General features: G+C 46.5%; 2 pseudogenes; both read right to left on the bottom strand.

Moving 5' to 3' along the window:
• Positions 1 to 39: 39 nt before the first annotated feature.
• On the bottom strand, positions 40 to 15,062 carry LOC129394388 (nitric oxide synthase, inducible-like; annotated as a pseudogene).
• Positions 13,850 to 23,634, bottom strand: part of LOC129394384 (ubiquitin carboxyl-terminal hydrolase 6-like) — a 22,162-nt pseudogene continuing 12,377 nt past the window's right edge.

The raw sequence follows: 23,634 nt of genomic DNA, 5'->3' as shown, positions 1-23,634 counted from the left end.
AAGTTCTGTGCTGGCAGCTTTAACCCCTCCTGTGGGCCCTCAGAGCGCTGACATCTCCAGGCTGCTGGGCTGCACTACCGCCCTGTCCTTCTTTGCCTCGTAGGGAAATACAGCACCAAAGATATCGTCATGGAAGTGCTTCTGGCTCTTTTAGGTAAAAACAGAGACCAATGTGTCAAGTCCAAGCTGGAATGAGCCCCTGGGGTTGCCCAGCTTCCCTATCACATGGACCTTCATGAGCCATCTGTCTTCCCAACTGTTATACTTTGATTGGGCTTGAATCTGGTTTAGACCCTAAACCCGCTCAGCACCTGCTCTGGAGCAGGCCCTCTAACCATTTCCAAAGCTTTACTTGGCATTCCCATTTCCTGCCCTGTGCTCATCCCCCACCCAAGATGCTCCAGGAAGTGTGAGCTTTCAGATTAACACATCTGGGAAATGCTACATCCTTTCTTTCCTCCCAGCCTTGAAGGGTCCCGATGCACAGCAGCACGTTGAAGGCCCCCAGAAGTCTTGTAGTAAAGCAACGTGCTTGCCTTGGCTTAACTAAGCATGTCCTAGGCTATTCGACCTTGTAACCTTTTGGATGCCAAACATCTACCGACTCATTTAACACATTTGGGGAAATGCCTGTTATCTCCTCACTGTTCTTCAAACACGCCAGCTTAACTCCCACCCCCGGGCCTTTGTATCTGCTGCCCTCTCCAGAACAGCCCAGAGTGTTTCCTTCAGTATCCACGGGGCTCCTCCTCACCATCTCAGGTTTATTCTCAGACACCGCCTTCCAGCTCCGCCTTCCCTGGCCACCCTATTTAAAATTACACTCCCCAGCGTCCCCTGGGCTATTTCCTGCTGTTTTTCTCCGAAGCACTACACCTCTTCCTTGTTTGGGTTTGTCAGCCCCAGTGGAATGTAAATAATTTTTGCCTGATTCATTTACTGCTCTATCCCTAGCACACAGTAGGTGCTCCATAAATATTCAGTTGAATGTATGAATGTGTCTTAGGGAGAGTATGCAAGTCACAGTCACAGGCTTTGGAATCAGAGAGACGCAGACTGAACTCTAGGCTCTCACTGCTGTAGACCCCATAGGCCCCCTTCCCTCTGTAAAACAGGGTGCTTCCCTCATAAAGTCCTCGGCAGGACGGAAAGAAATGTCACATGAGAATCCTTGGCAAGCACTTGGCCCAGTGTAAGCCCTTGATAAATATCACTATTATCTTCATCAATAAAATGCAAGCCCTTCCTGCTGGGAGGATGAGGGTGAGCAGACGCCAGCCTGTGTGTAAATAAGAAGTGTGAGGTTCACACGAGGCTGACGGGGGGCAGCCTTGCTCTCCCCTGAGTTCACAGCCTTGCTTTGGCCACACAGATACTTTCTGAAAGGGGGGTTTGGGGAGAGGGCAAGTAGACTCTCTTGCTCCCATTCCACAGATGGAAAAATGGAACACATTCACCTGACTTCTCAAAGCTGCCAACCAGTCCAGGATGTGCAGTGGGGCCTTCTGACAGCCCACCCAGCTCAGATCCCAGCCACTGCTAAGATTCCCTTGGGGTCCAGAACTTTTCTGGGCCTGACTCCCCTGGGTCTACCTGCCACCCCTGGTCCTGGCTCCAATAGCCTGTGCCCTTGGCCAGGACCCTCAGCCCATACACCCACTATTATACCTTGAGCTGAAAGAAATAGTCCTCGACCTGCTCCTCATTCAAGTTCAGCTTGGCAACCACCAGCTGCTAGGGTGCGGGCCACATCCCAGGCCATGCACACAGCCCTGCAAACATAGAGGTGGCCTGGCTCCTTGTGGAGCACACGGAGCACCTCGCTGGCCAGCTGCTGCTGCAGGATGTCCTGAACACAGACCTAAAACCAGAGGAAACGGTGGGTCCAGTTCCCGGCCACTGGAGACAAGGATTGCAGGCAGGACTGCTGGCCTCAGGGAGGTGGGGAGAGGGCACTAAGGGCTGTGGAGTGAGTCCCCTCCCAGCCAGGACCTTGCACAGGTCCAGGCTCAGGATGAGGAGGAGCACAGATGCTCTGGGGGCTGGGCTGGGAGTAGAGAGATAAATGCTGGACACAGGCCTGCCCTCAAGGGGCTGATTGTCCAGTGGGGCTCCCAGACTGTCTCTGAATTTGCCATGCTTCAAAGAGGCATCAATGAAGGCAGTCCCCCTGCCCAGGGCTCTGCCTACACCCCTGAAAAGTACCCTCTCAATGCAGACTGTCCATCGGGTCCCTGCAGGGTACGGATCCCGGGCTTCCCAGTTAGAAGGTCCAGGAGGCAGTCGGGGACTCTCTGCTCCTGCTCCACACAGGATGCCCAGTGGCCCCAGCACTGGGCACAGAGCACTGGGCCCGAGAGGTGCCCTGATGGCAACAAATGTGTGAGAGCCGAGAGTCTATTCTGACACCTCAGGCTCAGAGGGCAACGCGGCCCTGGGGGCAGCTGAGCCCGTCTGAGGGCCATGGTGGAAGCATCAGCCGCCCTCCAGCCTTGCTGGGTTTGAACGTAGCCAGCCTGGACCACCTCTCCCAGGGGAGTCGCCTGTCCCGGGGGCCTACTGACGACCTTCAGCAGGCTGGGCTCTGGGCTCAACCCGCCTGTGACCTAGGTTAGTCCTGAACCTCTCCGGTCCTGTCACTTCTCTTGGAAGAGAGGGCGTAACAGTCTTCACAGCCCCACTCTGATGGTTGTGAATTACCTGCATTTTAGAGCTCAGGAGCTGCAGGCTCAGGGAGGCGAGGGGCCTGTGGGGACCCCGGGCTCACACTGGAGCCTGCGTTGTGTACTGCTTCACCTGCTTTGAGGCTGCATTTACCTTGGGCTTGCCAGGCAGGCAGGAATAGGCTGTGGGCACCGCAGGCAGCACCCCCTTCCGGGCCATCTCCAGCATCTCCTCCTGGTAGACGTGGTCCTCATTTGGGCTGCGGCACTCGAACACCGGGGTCATGCGGCCTCCCTGCACTCCTGCAGGAGTCCCGGGCTGTTGTTACCATGTTGGCCAGCAGGGCGCTATGGCTCAAAGCCGAACTGGAATTCTCACTTCACTCCCACAAGTATCCTAGCTAGTTAATAGCATTATCCCCACTTACAGATGAAGAAACTGAGGCCCAGGGCATTCCAATCACTCATACATAGTCGCACAACTGAAAGTGCAGATGCAGGATTCCCTCAGCCCATCGGCGGTCAAAAGCAGGGACTTTCCCGTTACCTCCACTCCCGGGAGAGGGAGCCCCGGTTCCAATGCCGGAGACAGGAAGGCGGCCGTTCCCACCCACATAGGCCCCACACAGGGAGACAAACTTGGGAGGCCTTCCCTCCAGAGAGGTCCAGGAACCGTTTGTGGGGCTACGGTTCTGCTCTTAGGCAGGCGCTGGCCTCTGGTACCCTCCCACCTGGGAAGCCTCCAGCTACACCCTTTTGCTGGGAGTCATGGAGCCGCTGCTGCCAGAAACTGAGGAAGGGAGCGATGCCTGTGCCAGGCCCGATGAGGACACAAGGATGGGAGGGGTCCTCGGGGAGCCGGAAGCCGCTGGCACTGAAGAGGACAGGAGAAGAGGGGGCCAGTCCTCAGACACCCCGGGCCCACGCACACACAGGATGGCTGGGGAGCTGGGCCTGTGGGGAGCGGTCGTAGGGGGTGGAGAGCAGCTCCTATTTGATTTCCCACGTCCTGCAGGCGGCTTCACTTCTGTCCAGCCACCAGCACCTCCCCCAGGTCCTTCTGAAAAAGGGCCAAGGTCACTGGACTCTGGGCCCTTCCAGCTCTGCTGTCATCGCTGTCTCTGCTAGAGACAGCCACACCAGTGTGACCCCAGTGTCTTCTTTGTGGGCCAAGGGGCCCTGAGCGGCACCTAAACCCCAGATCCCTCCCTTTCCTCCCCGAACCTCCAGGGGTCGGCGGTCCCACAGGGGACAGAGTGGAAGGGGTGCTTACTTCCGCACAAAGCAGGACACTTGGTCTTGGGGCTTCGGTTGTTGAGCCATGTGCTGCAGACGCCGTGGTGCAGGGGACCCTGGCCATCTGCAACGATACCACAAAGTGACCAACGTCCCCCCACTGCCCATGCGCAAACCGTACCAGCTGCTCCACCCACACCACGGCCTCCTTGGACGCCCCCACTCAGGCACTCTCAGGACTCAATGAGCAGCTCTTTGTCCTCCTGGTTCTGAGATCTACCCGCTGTGAGCCCAGAGCTGAGGAAGGTTGAAAGGGACTTAGAGAGGTTGCAAGTTGCTCCATCTTCCAATGCAGAAAGTGAGTCCCGGAGAGGAAAAGTGACTTGGACAAGGTCACTTAGGTCATGGTGAAATCAGGACAGCTCAGCTTCCCTGACTCCTACTCCAGTGCTCCTTCCAAAGAGTTTCTCCAGGAACGCTCCCAGCTCACCACTGAGCTCCACTGACAGCAGCATGAAGTGGCCCCTCGGGGTGGCTACTGCTGTGGGTGCTCATGAGCGTGGCCCTTGCTGGTTGCAACCCTGGGTGGTGGATGAGCTCTGCGCATTTCAGCCTGCTCTGACACCTCGCTTTCCTCCTCAGTTGCCCCTCCTGGGCTTGTAGAAACCCAGGAGGTTTCTCTGGGTTGCATTTCTTTTACAATGGCCCAGCACTTGCAGGAGGCCTCCAACCAACTGCAGAGGTCCCCCTGGTTTTCCTCGGGATTAAATTTTGCTCTCACAGGACATGTCTGCCTCTCCTCTCCTGGTCTGGGTGGGTGTTCTCTAGCAGGACAAACAGAGTCTCTGGCCAGTTTTTAGAAACTGTGTTTTTGTTTCCTAGAGGACAGAGGGCTCAGAAGTGTAGGCAGCTCCCAGCTTTGCCAAACCAAGCAACACTCAGTTACAGAGGGCAGGGCAGGGGGCAGAGGCCAGTGGTGGAGCCAAGACCACCTGAAAGAGATGTTGGCCTACCACTCTATGGCAGCGTCACCCCCTCTTCACTGTCCTCAGTGACCCTGACCTTTCCTTCTTGGCTTCTGCACAATGAGAATCATCTAATTATTTCTACACTCATCTCTCCACTGCTGCCTCTAGATGCTCCCTGAGGGCAGGGCTGATGTCTGTTGTATTTCCACACCTGCCCCAGTGCTGAGCACGGAGAGATGTGAAATAGACCATCACTGAATGAGCTCAGTGAGTGAGTGAACAGCCAGTGCAGAATCTCCCCTGCGTTCAGGCTGCACAATCAGGAAGACTAAGGACCACTGGGCTCTCACCAAGGGTTGGGTGCTCTCCAAGTCTGATCTCATTAAATTGTCTCAAGAGTAGTGGGACAGTGGAGTGGTGGAAGACTTGGACTCAGCAGTTAGACCACCCAGGTCCAAATCTCAGCTCTCCACTTACTCACAGTGTGACTTTCTGGGCCACCTGAAAAATGCACACAGTACCTACCCTACATGGTAACTGATCATATACATACAGAAGGCTTGGTTTACTGCCTGGTTCATAGAGCTCTCTCCCACATGCCTCCTATTACCATTAACAACTCTGGGCTGTAGGTGTTCCCTCCCTCCTTGAACTGATGAGGGAACTGAAGGGGCGGAGCGTGACTGCTCCACAGCCTCTGCCCCAGGCTCACCTCGAGTGTGGTACATGAGCACGGCCACAGTCAGGTGGATCGCTGTGGGCGTGTGATCCTGGGAGGAGCTGATGGAGTAAAACCTGGGCTTCAGAATGGGGAGCAGGGAGAGCAGGAAGCCAGCAGACACCCGCAGGGATGGGAACTCCTCCAGCAACTCCAGGAACGTGGGGCTGTTGGTGAACTTCCACTTGCTGTACTCTGAGGACTGAAAGCCAAGGGTGATGTGAGCGACTCAGGGCGCCTGCCCCGCTTTGGGGAAAAGGCTGTCACAACCCAGTATTCATTCATTTCTTCACTCACTCAACAAACAAGTCCATGCGCCAGGCACTGTCCAGGGTGCTGAGACTACCAAGCTTGAGAAGAAATAGTTCCTGTCCTGGAGGAACTCAGTCCAGTACACTTATCTAACTTATGTGACCTCCACTGTCAGCAGCTCATGGGCTGGGGTCAAATCTTTGTTGAATGGCACTTTCCCCAGCTGTCGTATCCTAGGCAGTTTGGGTGGTAGGTGGGCAAATAATTAAAAACAAATCAAAATCTCTAGTGAGAAAATCTTTTTCATTGTCTTTCAATCTTCCCGAATCCTTTGAGGGGTCTGTTGCTAGGCTAGGCTTACTCTCAAACCCTTGTAAATCCGTCCCTCCTGCCTGAAAACACTCTCCCTCAGCCCCTGCTTTTATCAAACAGAGCAAAAGCAGCTCTCAAGCTCAGAAGGTTTACCACTGTAGAATTTAATGATATTGTTTTGTTTTATTGCATTTATTTTTGTGATTACTTTCCATTAATGGCAAGTGGCATTATTTTTCCATTTAGAGTGATTTAAAATTTTTCTTAAAACACAGGTAATCAAATTTTAAAAACTGAGTTGATTTCTATAAAAATATTAAGTAATGGTGTAGGTTCTACACAGATATGACACTATGGAACAGATGGTTCCTGGAATTTGGGAAATGTTGATGGGCGGCGTTCCCTAACCTGACACTGCTTAGAACGTTGATGGGCGGCATTCCCTAACCTGACACTGCTTAGAACGTTGATGGGCGGCATTCCCTAACCTGGCACTGCTTAGAACGTTGATGGGCGGCGTTCCCTAACCTGGCACTGCTTAGATAGGGGAGACACCTCTGAACACAATAGTGTTTGTAGTGCCATTTAGATCTACTGGGTTCTGATTACTCATGGGTCTTCTTTTTTCTTTTTAAATAAGTAATTACCTTTTCTTGATCACTATTGTATAAAACTTGGAAATACAGAAAAACATGTAGAATAAAAGAAAATATAGAAAAATATATAGAATAGAATGAAAAATCACTCATCATCTCGCCACTCAGAAATAACCACTCCTAATATATTGGTAAATGTTTTTCTCTCTGTGCACCAACATAGCTGTTATTATAGTACATATATTTTATTTTTGTAGCCTGTTTTATTTCCTTAACCTCATAGTATAAGCATGTTCCATATCATTCAAAATTCTTTATAAACATGGTTATAAATGGCTGTAAGATATTTAATGTAGAGAAGCCTCATAATGGATTTAATCATTCCCTAGCTGTTGGACATTTAACTATTCTCCAAATGTTGGGTTGTTTCTGGTTCTGCCTATTATCATGTTGTGATGAATATATTTTTGTTTGTTTGTTTGTTTGTTTGTTTGTTTAATAGACAAGTCTCACTCTGTTGCCCGGGCTGGAATGCAATCATGTGATCATAGCTCACTGTAGCCTCAAATTCCTGGGCTCAAGCAATCTTCTTCCCGCATCCTCCCAAAACACTGGAATTACAAGTGTGAGCCACGGCACCTGGCCTGAATATTTTTATGCACAGCTCTTTGTCTTTATTTTAGATGGTTTCCTTATAGTAATTTCAGAAGTGGCATTCCCAAATGGGAAGATTTTGTAAGGCTTTTAGGATACGTATTGCTGGACTTTTTTTTAGAAGGATGAAACCTGAAGGTATTCAGATCCCCTGGACCTACATGATGGGACATACCCTAATTTGTGTGTGGGGTGGTGTTGTCACTAGAAAGAGCTCAGACTCTGCTACATTGGGCAAGTTACCCAACTTCACCAACTCCTGTTGGTGCAGGTCTGAGTAGTCACTTCCCAGAAATCCAAGAGTGACTGTTCTTCACAGCTAGGCTCATGAGTGCTCATATTTTAGCTTTAAAAGTACAGATGTGGGCTGGGCATGGTGGCTCATGACTGTAATCCCCGCACTTTGGGAGGCCGAGGTGGGTGGATCACTTGAGGTAAGGAGTTCAAGACCAGCCTGGCCAACATGATAAAAACCCATCTCTACTAAGAAAACATAAAAGTTAACTGGGCATGGTGATGTGTGCCTGCAGCCTCAGCTACTTGGGAGGCTGAATCCAGAGAATCTCTTGAACCCGGGAGGCAGTGCTTTCAGTGAGCCGAGATCGTGCCACTGCACTCCAGCCTGGGCGACAGAGCGAGGCTCCAAAATACAGATGTCATTAACTTCAGTTTGTGTTATTTCCCTTTCACGAGAAGGGCTCAACAAAAATATTTGGGAAAACTACTTGTCTCAACAGCCTAAAATGCTTTTTTTGTAGCAGAAGCAGGAAAGGTTTGACCAAATATACCTGACATTAGGAAGAAATGCAACAGGGGCTCATGCTTCCTGGTGTCCACGATGCATGTGCCAGGAGCCGAGCAGAGGGCCTGGTGTTGAGCATTTCTAATCTTCCCAAGCAGCTTTCCCCACCACGGATTACACAAAACATTGGTTCTGCAGGATGCTAACAGGTATTTCTTGCAAAAAGGAATTTTGTTGTTCAGAAAAACTGAGTTAATGAAAGTGGAACCCATTCTTTTGTTATTTGAGAATTCCCAAGATGAGGATAGATATTGAGCATTTGCCAAACTCACTTGATAATAAAAACCTTTTCCATCTCACAGGATTGATGTTCCAAAGACCAAACTTTGAGAATCACTGCTGACAACAAGCTTACAATATAATATTTCTCTTTGTATCTCACAAATAGGAAAGCTGAGGTCAGGTAAATTGACCAAGATAGCAAAACCTAGTGATTCAAGGACTCAGGGTCAGAACCCAGAGCCACCTGACCTCAAACCCATGTTCTGTTCCACTCTCTCCCCGAAAGGGGCTCAGACTGTAGGGTGCCCCTGACCCAAGTGAGTGCCTGAAGCCAGAGGGCGAATATGAAATCAATATCAGAGCTTGAATAGAGAATCCCAAACTGACTGTGTTGATCCTGGAGACTGGGCCACACTAGAAACTGATGCAGGGTAAATAAGCCAAGGAAATGAGCAGACTGGAAGCTGAGCATGAGGAAGGCAGTTGGGATAAATTTTGGGGACTGCATGGACTGCTGTGTCATGGAATCAGCTGGCTTATGGGGGAACAGGATTCATCTCTTGTACCTGGGGTAAGGTGGAGAGAGGAGGAGGAATAATATTCTATTTGAGGGCTGCCCAAGAGTCTCCTCTTATTGCCTCGCAGCTCTTGACTACCTTAATTCTCCATGCCTCCCACTATGAAATCATCAAGTATTCTTCTGTCTCCTGTTGTCCCCAAAGTCTCAGCCTGGGCTGTTTTCTTCTAGGGCTCTGCTTTTCCACAGCTTTAAAACCTCTCCACGTGCATTATTCTGGCTTCAGAGGTGTGGAAGAAATGGATTCTGATAACGCAATAGCATAATATCTAAAGCACTGCTGGTCCATGCACTCGACAAAGATTCATGTCCCAGGCGCTGGTCTAGGCACCACAGATACATTAGTGAGCCATCCGGACACAAATTCCCGGCCTCATGGCATAGCCCTTCACTGAGGGAGAGACGATAAGCCAGATAAAGAAGTCAAATGTTAGACAGTGATCCGCAATAAAGAGAAAAGGGGGAGGGGCCTGACATTTCAGATTGGGTGTCCAGAGGGCCTTACTGAGAAGGGGCTTTTGAATTTCCATCACAGCCTTTTGAGCAGAGAAGGGATTTAACATTTGCTGCACTTCTGGCAGCTGACAGGCATTGCACACTTATATATCCCATATTTTCTTTTCCTCTGTAACTTAACAGATGAAGACAGTGAGGCTCCAAGAAGGCAAGTCATTTTTCCTCATTAGAAACTTGTTCTGACACCAGAAAGCCCACGCTCTCTCTGCAATCTCACACTCTCTTCTTGAAATAACCATGTCAGCCACTATGTTACCCCATTTTATAGGAAAGGAAACAGAGGCCAGAGAGCCTCGGGGGCCTGCAGAGCTGGGACTGGGGTTCATGTCACCTAACGCCCAGTCCAGTTTTCTTTCTGCTTTAGTAGACTGGGAGCAATGAGTATAGGATTGGTTTTTTGTTTTTTGGTTTTTTTTGGTTTTGGTTGTCTTTTGTTGTTGTTGTTGTTGAGATGGAGTCTCGCTCTGTCACCTAGACTGGAGTGCAGTGGCACGATCTCGGCTCACTGCACCTCCACCTCCTGGGTTCAAGCGATTCTCCCACCTCAGTCTCCCGAGTAGCTGGGATTACAGGTGTGTCCAGCTAATTTTTTGTCTTTTTAGTAGAGACGGGGTTTCACTGTGTTAGCCAGGATGGTCTCGATCTCCTGACCTCGTGGTCTGCCTGCCTCAGCCTCCCAAAGTGCTGGGATTACAGGCATGAGCCACCTGGCTTGTTCTTTCTTTTTTACTGGTGTACAGAAAGAAACAAAAGACTCAAGGGCTTGTCAAAACTTCTATGCATGTGAAATGATAGAAGTTGACTTAACAAGAAGCGGCAGTGACCAAACGACTCAGCACCCGATTGCACCGCACCGGTCTCTTGAACAGCTGCGAGGAGACTAAAGCCTTCTAAACGCTTCCGGTGGAAGGATGGGCCACAGGCCAGCAACATGGGCAGGACCTGGGAGCGTGTTAGATGTGCAGAATCTCAGGCCTCATCCCAGACCTACTGGATCAGAATCCACATGCTAACCAGGTGATCGTATGCATGTTAAAGTGTAAGAAGCCCTGCTCTGACTGCCCCATCCTGTGGTGCAATGAGGCTGGGTGTCCCCACAGAGCAGTCAGGAAGCCTAGGTATAGTTATAGGAAGACTCATGCCAGGTAGGACTGCAGAGCTGGGGTGACATGGGCAGAGGCCTCTGCAGAAGCTTAGCTCTGGTTCTCCCAGCAGCGGCAGCTCATTTTAGAGGGACTGAAGGGGAGGGTATGGGATGGTGGTGTTTCTGTTTCATTTACTGTCCCATTGAGACTAGGACTGGTGGAAGAGATGTTCTCTATGACCTGCTGAAACCTGAGAAGGAATCTGCAGGAATAAACAAAGCCTTTAGAGCTTACTAATTCTGATATTTGGAGGCCTTTGCAAGGTTTAATTCAATTTATTATTTACTGATGACCTACCGTGTACCAGACATTGCACTAGGTACTGGGGATACAAAGGGAATCAAATGTCCTAGTGTTGTATTGGGAAGGGAGGGTCACATTCTTGCATGTGTCTGTGTTTGGGGATGAGATGAGTGAGGGGCAGGCCTGCAGGGATAGAGCAATTGCATACTCGGTGTCACCTGGGTCCCGAGGGGCAGGACGAAGGACAGATTAAGGAAGGCTTCCTGGAGGAGGTGCCTCCTAAGCTGTCAAGTAGGCTAAGAAATGCTCTATGCATGGGCTACCCACTTCCATACACTCGCCACACACACTCACTCAGATGCACTCACACACAAACTCCCACCCACACTCACACATCCGCATCCACACACACACTCACAGCATGTATACCTATTCCATCCACACACACACTCACATGCATCCACACACAATCTCCCACCCACACTCACACATCCGCATCCACACACACACTCACAGCATGTATACCTATTCCATCCACACACACACTCACATGCATCCACACACAATCTCCCACCCACACTCACACATCCGCATCCACACACACATTCACAGGCATGTATACCTACTCCATCCACACACACACTCACATGCACTCACGATCTCCCACCCACACTCACAATGCACATCCACACACACACTCACAGCATGTATACCTACTACATCCACACACACATAGGCAAATTCACACACACCCACACATATGCACAGGCACCTACACACACACACACACCACATATTGTAGTATTTTTCTGGGGAAACAGAGAAACAGTCATTCTTTTGAAGAACCTCAGAAACTGCACAAGAAGAGCTCTTCATTTATCATCAAAATTCAGATAAAGTTGAAGGTCTAACTTCCAAGAAGATCTAGACTGTTTTCCAGATTGTTATAAATGCATCTTCGGACATGAAGGAGCACCTCACGGTTGCATTCAGATACCTCCTGGGATGTGATTTAGTCTTGATGATTATCATTACATGTCAGTGAATATAGTTTGATGGAAACTTTTAGGGAAACAAAAATTTTCAGAAACTGTGTCCAGATTTACTGTAGTAGTAGTCAACTCTGAGGATGCATTTTTTGACCAGGCAACTATTGTTGGGGGCCCTATACCTGACTTGGAGAGGTGTGTTTGTGCCTTTTAGGTAAGATGAGGAATAGAGGGCCCTCAGACTTAAGAGCTACATGTGATATTTGAGATAAATTGATCCTTAACATTTTTCCCAAGTCAGAGTTCTCATTACTTGTCTCCTTGATGCCAATAGAGTAAAATGCAAAATGGCTCACCACAAATGCAAAATGGCTCAAAGCCCCTCCCTTTCAACTGGCCACATCCTGGCTTTCCTGGGCTCTTTCTACTGAACCAAGCTCTGTGTTCCAAGAAATCATCCTGTCCTCAAATCTCTGTACCTCGTTCTCTGCTGAAGCCATGCCCAAGCAGTTCCCTTTGCCTGGTATGTTTCCCTCTCCCATTTTCCTGCAACACTGCCCCTCAACGTCTTCAATGCGAAGTTCCAGCCCCTCCTTCTAGAAGCTTCCAGAAGCCAGTATTGGGCTTTGGCATTAAACAGCCTGTGTTCAAACTCCACGTCTGTCATTGACAGGGTGACTCTGAGTATGTGGGTCCTTTTGAGCCTCTGTTTTCTAATCTTTAAAAAAAAGGGAGGGGAAAATATTTACTTCACACTTTTATTTAGTTTGTCAAAGATTAAATGAGACAATGTGAGTGAAACTGAGCAGCATACAGGAGATAGTCAAGAAATAGTTCAGTGGATAATGGCATTTCTCTCCTGATGAAGTTGGATTAACCCTCTCTTCTACAGTCCGGAACGATCTGTACCTTATACAGCTGCCTTGGATCTGAGGTTTCTGGGTTTGTGAGGTGGGCTCATCTTGGTCTCTTGCCTGGTGACTTTAGCATAATCCTTGCTCAAAAAATTAAATTAAATGAAATAGACTCTTTGGGTATCGCTTTCTTTTTTTCTGCCACATTCCTTCTAACAGCCACCGAGCCTGAAGACAGCAAAGCTGCCCAGACTCTTCTCCTGGGCTCCAGCCCCTCCTGTCTGACTGCTCAAAAGAATCTCAGCAAGCAGGTCTCACAGGCACCTCAAATCCAGCCTGTGTAAACCTGAGCTGCCTGTGTCCACACTCCTATATCCTAGAACCATGGTTCTCAAATGTGGGTGTTTTTGCCCCCCCAGGTTACATTTGGCAGGGTCTGGGGATGTTTTTCTTTGTCACGACTCAGACAGAGGGTCCTTCCTGGCGTCTTGTAGGCAGAGGTCAGGGGTGCTGCTGAACATCCCACACTGCATAGGACAGTCTCCGTAACAAGGAATGATCCTGCCCCAAGTGTCACTAGTGCCGGGTTGAGAAATCCTGATCGAGAGGGAGCCTTTACCTGGTAGGTCAGGCCATTGCACCGCTCTGCTCACCATCCCCCGGGACTGGTGTTGTGGAAGACAATTTTCCACGGACTGGGGGGATGGGGGGAATGGTTTCAGGATCAAACTGTTCCACCTCAAATCATCAGGCATTAGATTCTCATAAGGAGGGCACAACCTAGATTGCTAGCGTGCGCAGTTCACAATAGGGTTCATTCTCCTGCGAGAATGGCATGCCGCTGCTGATCTAACAGGAGGCAGAGCTCAGGCGGTAATGGGAGCAAGGGGGAGTGGCTATAAATACAGCTCACCGCTCACCTGCTGCTGTGCAGCCCGGTTCCTAACAGGCCATGGATGGTGCTGGTCTGTAGCCCAGGAATTGGGGAATCCTGCTCTACAGAGTTTCCAACCTCAGAGATGAAGCATCCCCTCTGTAAGTCAGAAAGAAATTATTCAAGTAGGAGAATTAAAACAGGATCACAGAGAGGGAGGCTGAAGAATTTGACTTTCTGTGTTTACTTGTATGAGGAAAAACAGTACATAGAGGCATCCACAGTATTTAATTTGTTTGGATAATAGTTACAGATAAATAGGTACGCCCCATATACAATTACCAATACTTTTTATACAGTTCATATTTCAGTACATCAACACTATTTTATTTACACTCTATTTATGCACATTAACATCTTTCTAAAGTCAGTGCATTGTCAACAAGTTTTATACAGTCATTTACAAGGTGAATGTGGTTAATAGTTAATTTAATAAATTTTCCGCTAGTTCATGAATTAAAAAAATTAATTACAACCAGTATAACAAACACAGATCAAACAACATTAGTAGTTTGTGCTACCTGCTTAAATAAAACATCTGTAAAGAAATTATTTAAAATCTTCCACTTTTTAATGGGACATGTCCAGGTAGGAAAGGACAGATTTTATATACTGAAAATCTTGAAACTATAAAGTATGCATTTTGTCTGACTTTATTACATTAGATAATTTAGGCCACTCCTACCTATTTGCAATTATATTTTTTCTGAAAAGGATTTCAATTTAGGTAGCCATTTAAGATAACCTTTCCAAATGCTCTGAGAACTAGATATTAATAGTTACTGGCCTCAGATATCAGAACACAAATGTTTAGTTACACTGGTAATTACTACCTATGAGGAAGAAAGTGTAGTGGAATCTGACAATTAATGAGAATCAACTTGCAGGGTCTAAATGAATCAACAAAGACCAAAAATAAGGTGAAACATTTCCTTCAAGTATATATTAAAAAACTACACGAAAAAAATTCTACCTGAAATAAATAATATTTATACTTTTGTCCCAGTCTTGAATAATTAGAGGAAAAAATGAAGTAAACAAAGAAACATAACTTTCAATGACTACTTTAAAATTTTTTTAAAAAGACTAATATCAAAATAAAAAAATTAGTGGACATGCAAACAAAGCAAAACTAAAGTTGACTTCCTAAAACCACCAATTTCATTAAATATACTTATGAACTCCTAATGTCTGGGATGTGTTTTGTTTGTAATTTATAGCCCTTAGAGCCATCAAATACACACAAGCAAGTTCATTTGCATGTGTTCTCTCTTTTTTAAAGTGCAAAATAAACACGGAAAAGAACAACCACTAATTGTGAAACGTGACCTAGCTCCGATGCCGCTTACCTTCCCAGAAGCTCTTGTTGCAACATGTGCATGTGACGATGGTGCAAATATTGGCAACTGCTCCCCTTCCCTCAGCATGGGCGGGGCCGGGGGTGCAGAATACATTTCTGAGGATACTTGAAGTATCCTAACTGTAAGATGCCTCCACTGGGAGGGCCATGGTAGCTGGATTTCCCAGGATGTTTTTCTTTCTACTGGGTCTCCCTCTGGGTGGAAGGCACATAGCTCTTAAGAGAGCCTCCCTTTCAGACTGACCACTCTATGCCCCTGCCACCAATGACTGGTTGTATCTCAAACATAAACACAACGGCAAAAACAAAAAGCAAGAAAGACAAAGAAAGGGTATGGAAACTTTAAAAAATAAATGGAAAAATCCTCGCCCATGCCGTAAGAATCATTTGCACACCTTCATGATCTTGCTTTCTCCATCTTGTCAACAGAATGGAATAAAACTTCAGGAAAAAGGAGGTAGCATATCATGTCATCCCTAGACAACATTACAATTTTTTGTTTTTTACTTTGACTCCAAGGAAATCTTTAATATTTGTTATGATTATTGATAAACTCTATACTCACTACATATTTGTTCATATCTGGACAAGCACAATTGAATTCTTATTTGGTCCCAGGTGGCTGGTGCCAAACCTTTTGTTTACAGGCTAATGGTGGGATCTGCCTGAAAGTTCTCTATCAGACAACTTGCATGAGACTTCAAAATAAAATTACTACTACTCTTAAAGTTAACTATTTTAATTAGAATTTGTATTCTAACAGGATAAAATAACTACATTTAGCTTGCCTCTCAGTGACACTTTTGCCAAGTATCAGCTACAAGGAGTCATCTCCCTCCCCACCAAGCTGTCTAGCAGCCAGAGTGGTAGCTTTGCTGTAACACACAGTACTTTTTGTAATCACACTCAAAGTCTTCATCCATACTGCTTGTGTCTGCCATCTTTTTGCCATCAATCTTTGGCAGAAATTGTGCATAGTCTATCCTCTGCTGCTCATAGAAAAGAATGTAGGCAGAGTCGGTGTCAATTTCATCAGGGTGACGTTCCTGAAAGGGCAAGAAAAACCTTTAACAAAAAGCCATCACTATTATGGCTCTAAATCCTTGCCAGGAAAGGGAAGACCAACCCTCTGTAATTACTAAACCTGATTGCTTCCAATAAGCTCACTAGTTTGGCTGTCTCACACCTGCCCCTTTAAAATGAGCCCCATTATTTCCAATGTTTGCTTTGGAGAAAATATTTTGACCATAGACAAGTCAAAACAGAATGACCTAAAACCCCATCAAATTCTATTTATTTATTTTGTATTTATTTATTTTTTTGAGATGGAGTCTTGCTCTGTCACCAGGCTGGTGTGCACTGGCACAATCTCAGCTCACTGCAACCTCTGCCTCCTGGGTTCAAGTGATTCTCCTGCCTCAGCCTCCTGAGTAGCTGGGACTACAGGCATGTGCCACCACGCCTGGCTAATTTTTTTGTATTTTTAGTAGAGACGGGCTTTCACCATATTAGCCAGGATGGTCTCGATCTCCTGACTTCATCATCTGCCCACCTTGGCCTCCCAAAGTGCTGGGATTACAGGCGTGAGCCACTGCACTTGGTCCAACCCCATCAAATTCTAACAGTCTAGAAGATAGGAGTTTTTTGCATTAACTAACTCCTTTTTTTTTTTTTTTTTTTTTTTTTGAGACAGAGTCTTGCTTTGTTGCCCAGGCTGGAGTGCAATGGTGCAGTCTTGGCTCACTGCAACCTCCACCTCCCAGGTTCAAGCCATTCTCCTGCCTCAGCCTCCTGAGTAGCTGGGATTACAGGCATGTGCCAACATGCCCAACTAATTTTTGTATTTTTAGCAGAGATGGGGTTTCACCATGTTGGCCAGTCTGGTCTTGAACTCCTGACATCAAGTGATCCACCTCCTAAGCCTGCGTCAGCCTCCCAAAGTGCTGGGATTACAGGCATGAGCCACTGCGCCCGGTCAACTAACTCTTTATTTTTCCTCACTACTCATGTTTTCATTCCCTACTCTGCATATCACTTTTGTTTCTTTAATACTGACAGCATCTATATATTGATTCTAACAGAAATATCTATTTCCTATTCAAGAGATAGTCCATTATTTCAACAAATGTTCCCCAGTTCTGTTGATATTCTGTTTCTAACTTTCATTCAAAGATTGAGAATGTTTACCTCACAGATGCTGCCATTGTAGCAGTACCACTTGCAGTTTGGGTTTTTGGCATAAGTGACGTAATGGCCCCCACTCAGAATTCCTGAATGGCACTGTAAGAGATAAGAGAGTGGATGTATGTTAGTAGTTAACTGTACTATGGCCAGGGTATAGCACTAGGATCTGAGCAGGAGAACAGTGATCATGTAAATGATCAGTAGGTGAGAAAATATTTTAGAACCCTCTAACTTTCTCTAAAACCAAAATAAGCAAAAAGCAAAATACAAAAGTCATAAGCTCCAAGTCTTGTGTGGATAAACAATCATTTTATAATGTAATTACTATTATTATTATTATTTTGAGACAGGGGCTTGCTCTATCACCCAGGCTGGGGTGCAGTCGAGTGATCACAACTCTCTAAAGACTTGGCCTCCTGGCCTCAGGTGATCCTTCTGCCTCAGCCTTCCAAGTAGCTGGGACCACAGGCAATGCCACCATACCTTGCTCCATTTTAAAATTATTTGTAGGGATGGGGCCCAGGCTGGTCTCAAACTCCTGGGCTCAAGCGATCCTTCTGCTTCAGCCTTCTAAAGTGCTGGGATTACAGGTGTGAGCCACCACACCTGGGCAGGCCCAGATTTCTATGCTAACTTTCTCTATCACTAAGCTCAATGCTAGGAAATAAGCAGGACCTGAAAAATACTTGCTGATGAATACATGAAGACAAGTGAACAAAACACAGACCACTCTCCGAAAACCATACAATAAACCACTTACTGAAATTGCATATAGATTATAAATAGGCTTAATATGAGTGTCTTCTCTTTGGTCATCAGTGCTGTCTTCTTCACTGTGGTTTCCAAGCTGACCACTGCTGTAGCCATTGCCATATGCTTCATGCTCATAAAGGAATCCATTGGCCAAAGCTACCTCGTGGTCCTGAGGAGTGACCAGCTCTGGTTGGCTGCCCCGCCCCCCGCATATGCCCTCGGCTCAAGGTGTCAGCCAGCTCACAGATCTGCCCAGCCCCATTCTCTTTGCTGGCATCCAAGTTCTTCTTACTACTTGACAGTTTATTTTTGCTGCCAATCTGGGGCAGCCGGAGCCTCCCTTTGCTCCTCCCCAAAGTCTGTGGGCTGCTATTAGGGCTGCTGTTTTTGCTGGAGGGACAGCTGGTTCCACTTTTTCTTGATGAAGAAGGAGAACCTGTGAACAGGACAGAAGAAAAGATTCACAAATCCAAATGCCACAAAGTAAGCCAGCCCCAAATGCTAACTCTGAGGTTAGCTTCACAAATGTACACACAAAGGTAAAGACAGGGGAGTCGTGACTGGCTACCCTTTAGTTCCTATTATGTAGCAGGTAAGTTACATTTTTGTCTTCTTCAATGCCGAGTCCCTATAAGCAACAATGTCCTAAAAATGTAAAGTAGGTTATAGGGACTCAGAAAATAGCAGAAAGATGATTTATGTCAGATTCAGTTGAAAAAAATCTAATTATTAAGAGTAAGGAGTTTTCCAAATACATATTCCTCTCCTTTGTAAAATTAGACAAAAAATGCGACCACCATTTACTGAGTACTTCCTATTGTTAGGCATGGTACTGGGAATTTCTTGCTGTCCATTGTTACCTCTATGTCTCACAAAAATCCTGTAAGGCTTTAAACTTTTTGGTTATAGCCTCTTACCCCTACCCCCTTTTATACCTTTAAAAATTATTGAGAACCTTTAGAACTTTTATGTGAATTTTATCTATCAATATTTCCTGTATTAGAAACTAAAACTGAGGCATGAAAAAGTACAATACATTAGCACAGATCTTCACTGTCAAAGTGACGATATTATTCCACGTCATGTTGTCTCTTACACCATTGTACATCTGTGAGAGAATAAAAGTGAAAAGGCACATATTGTCTTAGTATTTTTATGAAAATAGTTTTGGGCCAGGCACAGTGGCTCACACCTGTAATCCCAGCAGTTTAGGAGGCCGAAGCAGGAGGTTCACTTGGGTGCAGGAGTTCGAGCCCAGCCTGGGAAACACGGCGAAGCACCATCTCTACAAAAAATACAAAAATTAGCTAGGTGCAGTGGTGCGTGCCTGTAGTCCCAGCTACTCAGGAGGCTGAGGTGGGAGGATTGATTGACCCCAGGAGGTCGAGGCTGCAATGAGCTGTGATCTGTGTTGCACCACTGCACTCCAGCCTGGGTGACAGAGTGAGAACCTGTCTCAAAAAAATAAAAAATAAAATAAATAAATAAATAAAGAGTTTTGATCCTCTAGACCCCCTGAAAGATAGGGAACCTCAGAACTTTCACTATAAGGAGACAAGACAGCAGCTACCATTCCTGTTTACCATACATCAGGCACTGTGTGAAGTGCTTTACTCTCCATGTGTCAAACTCTCAACTCTGTAAACCTGGCATTATCTCCATTTTACAGATGAGAAAATAGATTCAGGGAGGCTGAATCTCTTGATAAAACTTACATAGCTCAAATACAGATAGGTCTGATTCCAGATAGGTTCCTTCCACCCAACCAACCTGATGTTCCAGAACAGAAGACAGAGAAACATATGTAGCCTACAGGAGTCCCAAGAAAGCAACTGCATAAGGCCCCCAGGCCTCACCTTTTGGGCTGCTGCTGATGTTAGCGCTGAGTGAGGATGGGCTTTTGCTCAGGAGCATGTCCTCTTCCCCAGCCAAACTCTGCACATCCACTTTCTTCACCTCTCTTGCCAGAATCCTGGGCTTGGAGAGCTCATCCCCGTGGGGTGTGAGTGGTTGATGCTGGCAGAGAGCCGGGTCTCGTGGTACCAAAAAAGCACTCGGATCAAAACTTTCCCAAGGAAATTTGATAACTTTCTGTGATTTTATCCACTGATCATTTACAAACTGAAATTGCTTAAGGTGAATAATCTGGAGAAGTAAAGGTAGAAAATATCGCATTAAAGTGTTCTGAAGATACAAAATTTACATGGAAAAAACAAGTCAAATACATGTGAATGTTTGGGAATATATAACAGAACATTTACTCTTCATTATTTTTTAAAGACTTCAAAAATATGGTTTCCTAAAGGCCTCTACACAGGCCCCAGTGCACTGGTGTGCTTGTGCACACACTCAACTCAGCAGCGTGGCACAGCCACGTGACTGCGCAGTGGGTACTGCCTCCAGGCTCAGTTGCTCTTCTAGAGTCCACAAAGGGCTAGCCTGAGCTTCCACTCTCCACAGAGCCAGAAGTTCACCCTCTCCTGAAGTTCAAATTCACCACGTTGTACCCCTTGTGGCAGTTCTCACATCACACTGAATTGCAGTTACTGGGCTACATGACCGCTCTGCTTGTTTTATTTGATGATTATATGAAAATATATACTTGTTAAAATTCATCAAACTGGATATTAAAAATTTATGCTTTTAATTGTATGTTAATTATACCTCAATTTTTTAAAAAATGTCTCCCCCTTGGCCAGGCATGGTGGCTCACACCTGTAATCCCCACACTTTGGGAGGCCGAGGTAGGTGGATCACGAGGTCAGGAGATCGACACCATCCTGGCTAACACAGTGAATCCTCGTCTCTACTAAAAAAAACAAATAAAAAACACACAAAAAATTAGTCAGGCATGGTGGTAGGCGCCTGTAGTCCCAGCTACTCGGGAGGCTAAGGCAGGAGAATGGTGTGAACCTGGGAGGTGGGGCTTGCAGTGAACTGAGATCTTGCCACTGTACTCTAGCCTGGGCGACAGAGCAAGATTCCATCTCAAAAAAAAAAAAAAAAGGTCTCCCCCTCCTCCCCCCCCACCTTGTCCCCAAGCCTGCCCCTTCCCTCTAGTTCTTATCTGTGGAGCTAGCTGACAACCAGTGTTATTAATTTCTTGTGCATCATTCCCTGGGAAGCTGTTCTGGTCTAAGAAAAACCTACATTCAGCTTCACAGAGTAGTGTGACAGAGACATGATTAGAATAAGAAAATACGGCTGGGCATGGTGGCTCATGCCTGTAATTCCAGCACTTTGGGAGGCCAAGGTGGGTGGATCACCTGAGGTCAGGAATTCGACACCAGCCTGGCCAACATGGTGAAACCCCATCTCTACTAAAAGTACAAAAATTAGCCAGGTGGTAGTGGTGCATGCCTGTAATCTCAGCTACTCAGGAGACTGAGGCAAGAGAATCACTTGAGCCCAAGAGGTGGATGTTGTGGTGAGCTGAGATTACAACACTGCACTACAGCCTGGGTGACACAGTGAGACCCTGTCTCCAAAAAAAAAAAAAAAAAAAGAAAAAAGAAAGAAAATACATATAAATATCTGATTAAAATAGGCCAGTACCTTACAGTTACACTGATCTTAATGAATAGGAAGATTTGTCACTTCAAACTCTCCTGACAAACAAAAGGACAGTCTCCTAATCCATGAAGGGAGAAGGCAGAAGTAAATTAAATCTAAAAGAACACACAGGCCCTAGTGCACTGGTGTGCTTGTGCACACACTCAACTCAGCAGCGTGCCACAGCCACATGACTATGTGCAGTGGGTGTTGGGGGCTCCGGGCTCAGTTGCTCTTCTAGAGTCCACAAAGGGCTAGCCTGAGCTTCCTCTCTCCACAGAGCCAGAAGTTCACCCTCTCCTGAAGTTCAAATTCACCACGTTGTACCCCTTGTGGCAGTTCTCACATCACACTGAATTGCAGTTACTGGTCTACATGATTGATCTCTTCTTCTAGGTTGTAAGCTCTTTAGGAAAAGGAACTACCAAATATTTGTAGAAAGATTCATCTCTGTATTCAACATAAAAACCTTGTACAGAAAGTGTTTTAAACACTGCTGCAGGAAAAGTCTTATTCTCAAAAATAACAAAACCTCCTGTTTGTTCATGTCTTCTTTCTTTTATGCTAGATTCCTGCTCTCTCAGAGGCAGGACTGTAACATACCAGGAAGGGTGGAAGCCTCCAGAGATCCAGCTTCTTTGTTGCTAAGCAGTGGGTCTTACACTTGGAACAGTAGTACATCTCATCTTCCCCTAGCTCTTCCTCACTGGGGAAAGCACGGAGACGGCTGTCCAGGATGATGGGCTCGACTTGCGCTCGCCGACTCTGCTCCACACTCTCATGCTCATCTACAACCTGTAGGTAGAGGGAACAGGAGGAAAGGGGTGTGTGGGAAGGCATTTAAACTGGTGATCTAGCTATGCATCAACCTCTCGGTCACTCACCCTTATTTTACTCTATATAAGGAAAAAGAAAATATAACTGGCTGGGTATGGTGGCTCAGGCCTGTAATCCCAGCACTTTAGGAGGCTGAGGTGGGGGGAATTGCTTGAGTCCAGGAGTTCGAAACCAGCCTGGCCAACAGAGTGAGACCCTGTCTATGTGAAAGAAAAACCTAAAAATTAGCTGGGCGTTGTGGCGCATGTCTCTAGTCCCAGCTACTCAGGAGGATTGCTTGAGCCTGGGAGTAGAGGTTGCAGTGAGCTGTGATTACGCCAGTGCACTGCAGCCCAGATGACAGAGAGAGACCTTGTCTCAAAAAAAAAAAAAAAAAAGGGAAAAGAAAACACAACCCAAACTAGAGTCTGAGCAAATACGGCACCTACACATTTATTCACAAATGTTACATTGTAACATTCTGGATAAAATTTCTATTTATATGATCATAGCTTTTCTTGAAAAATTTTTGAATGCTTCAAAATGACAAAAAGAACTGCATTTATTTAACAACTTTGGAATCCTATAAGGGATTACATGTGAGCTGGCCCTCAAGCCAGGGGTGGTGATAGTAAGCCATTTATCTTTAATCAGAAAGCCAGAGCATTATTAGTATGCTGCAGAGTTTACAGAGGCTAGGAGAAATAACATGAAACACAGAAACCAGAGCTGGATGAAATAAGGGCACAGAAAAGCTCACCATGAGAAGACAACACAGTAGAGCATGAAACACCACAGGGTACAACTCATTTACATCTGATCCCATGTAACACAGAGTTATCAGAATACCAAGTCTATACTTATCTGTCTCCTCCCTCATGGGGCCTTTTTATCTGAGATGGCAACAAAAGGAAGAACAAGCTCAAGAGTGTGCTGCTTTTGTTGAGAAAGCCCCTAATACCCACCCAAACCTTTGGGGTCCTGTTAATCAGCATGTTAGGCTGTGGAGCAAGAAGGAGTTAAGTGTAAGAAAGGAGAGAGAGCAAAGAATGGGCGGGGTGCAGGGATATGTGTTGGGGGTGGTGTAGAATGAAGAAGGAGGAGAGAAGGAAGGATCTAGAGTGCAGCAGAAAAGAAAGAATTTTTCCCTCTCCATGCCTGGCTGCTACCTGACAAACAATCAAGAACCATAGAGCTGGGATCCTTCTGTTTGTCCCTCTAATGTATGGGAAGGTGGGTGAAGCATCAGGGTTATGAATGCTACCATAAGACTTCACACAGTTTATAT

Source organism: Pan paniscus, chromosome 19, assembly GCF_029289425.2.
Source record: "Pan paniscus chromosome 19, NHGRI_mPanPan1-v2.0_pri, whole genome shotgun sequence".
Taxonomy (NCBI): Eukaryota; Metazoa; Chordata; class Mammalia; order Primates; family Hominidae; genus Pan; species Pan paniscus.
The sequence above is the reverse complement of the archived record's forward strand: the minus strand, read 5'-3'. Positions and strand labels throughout refer to the sequence as shown.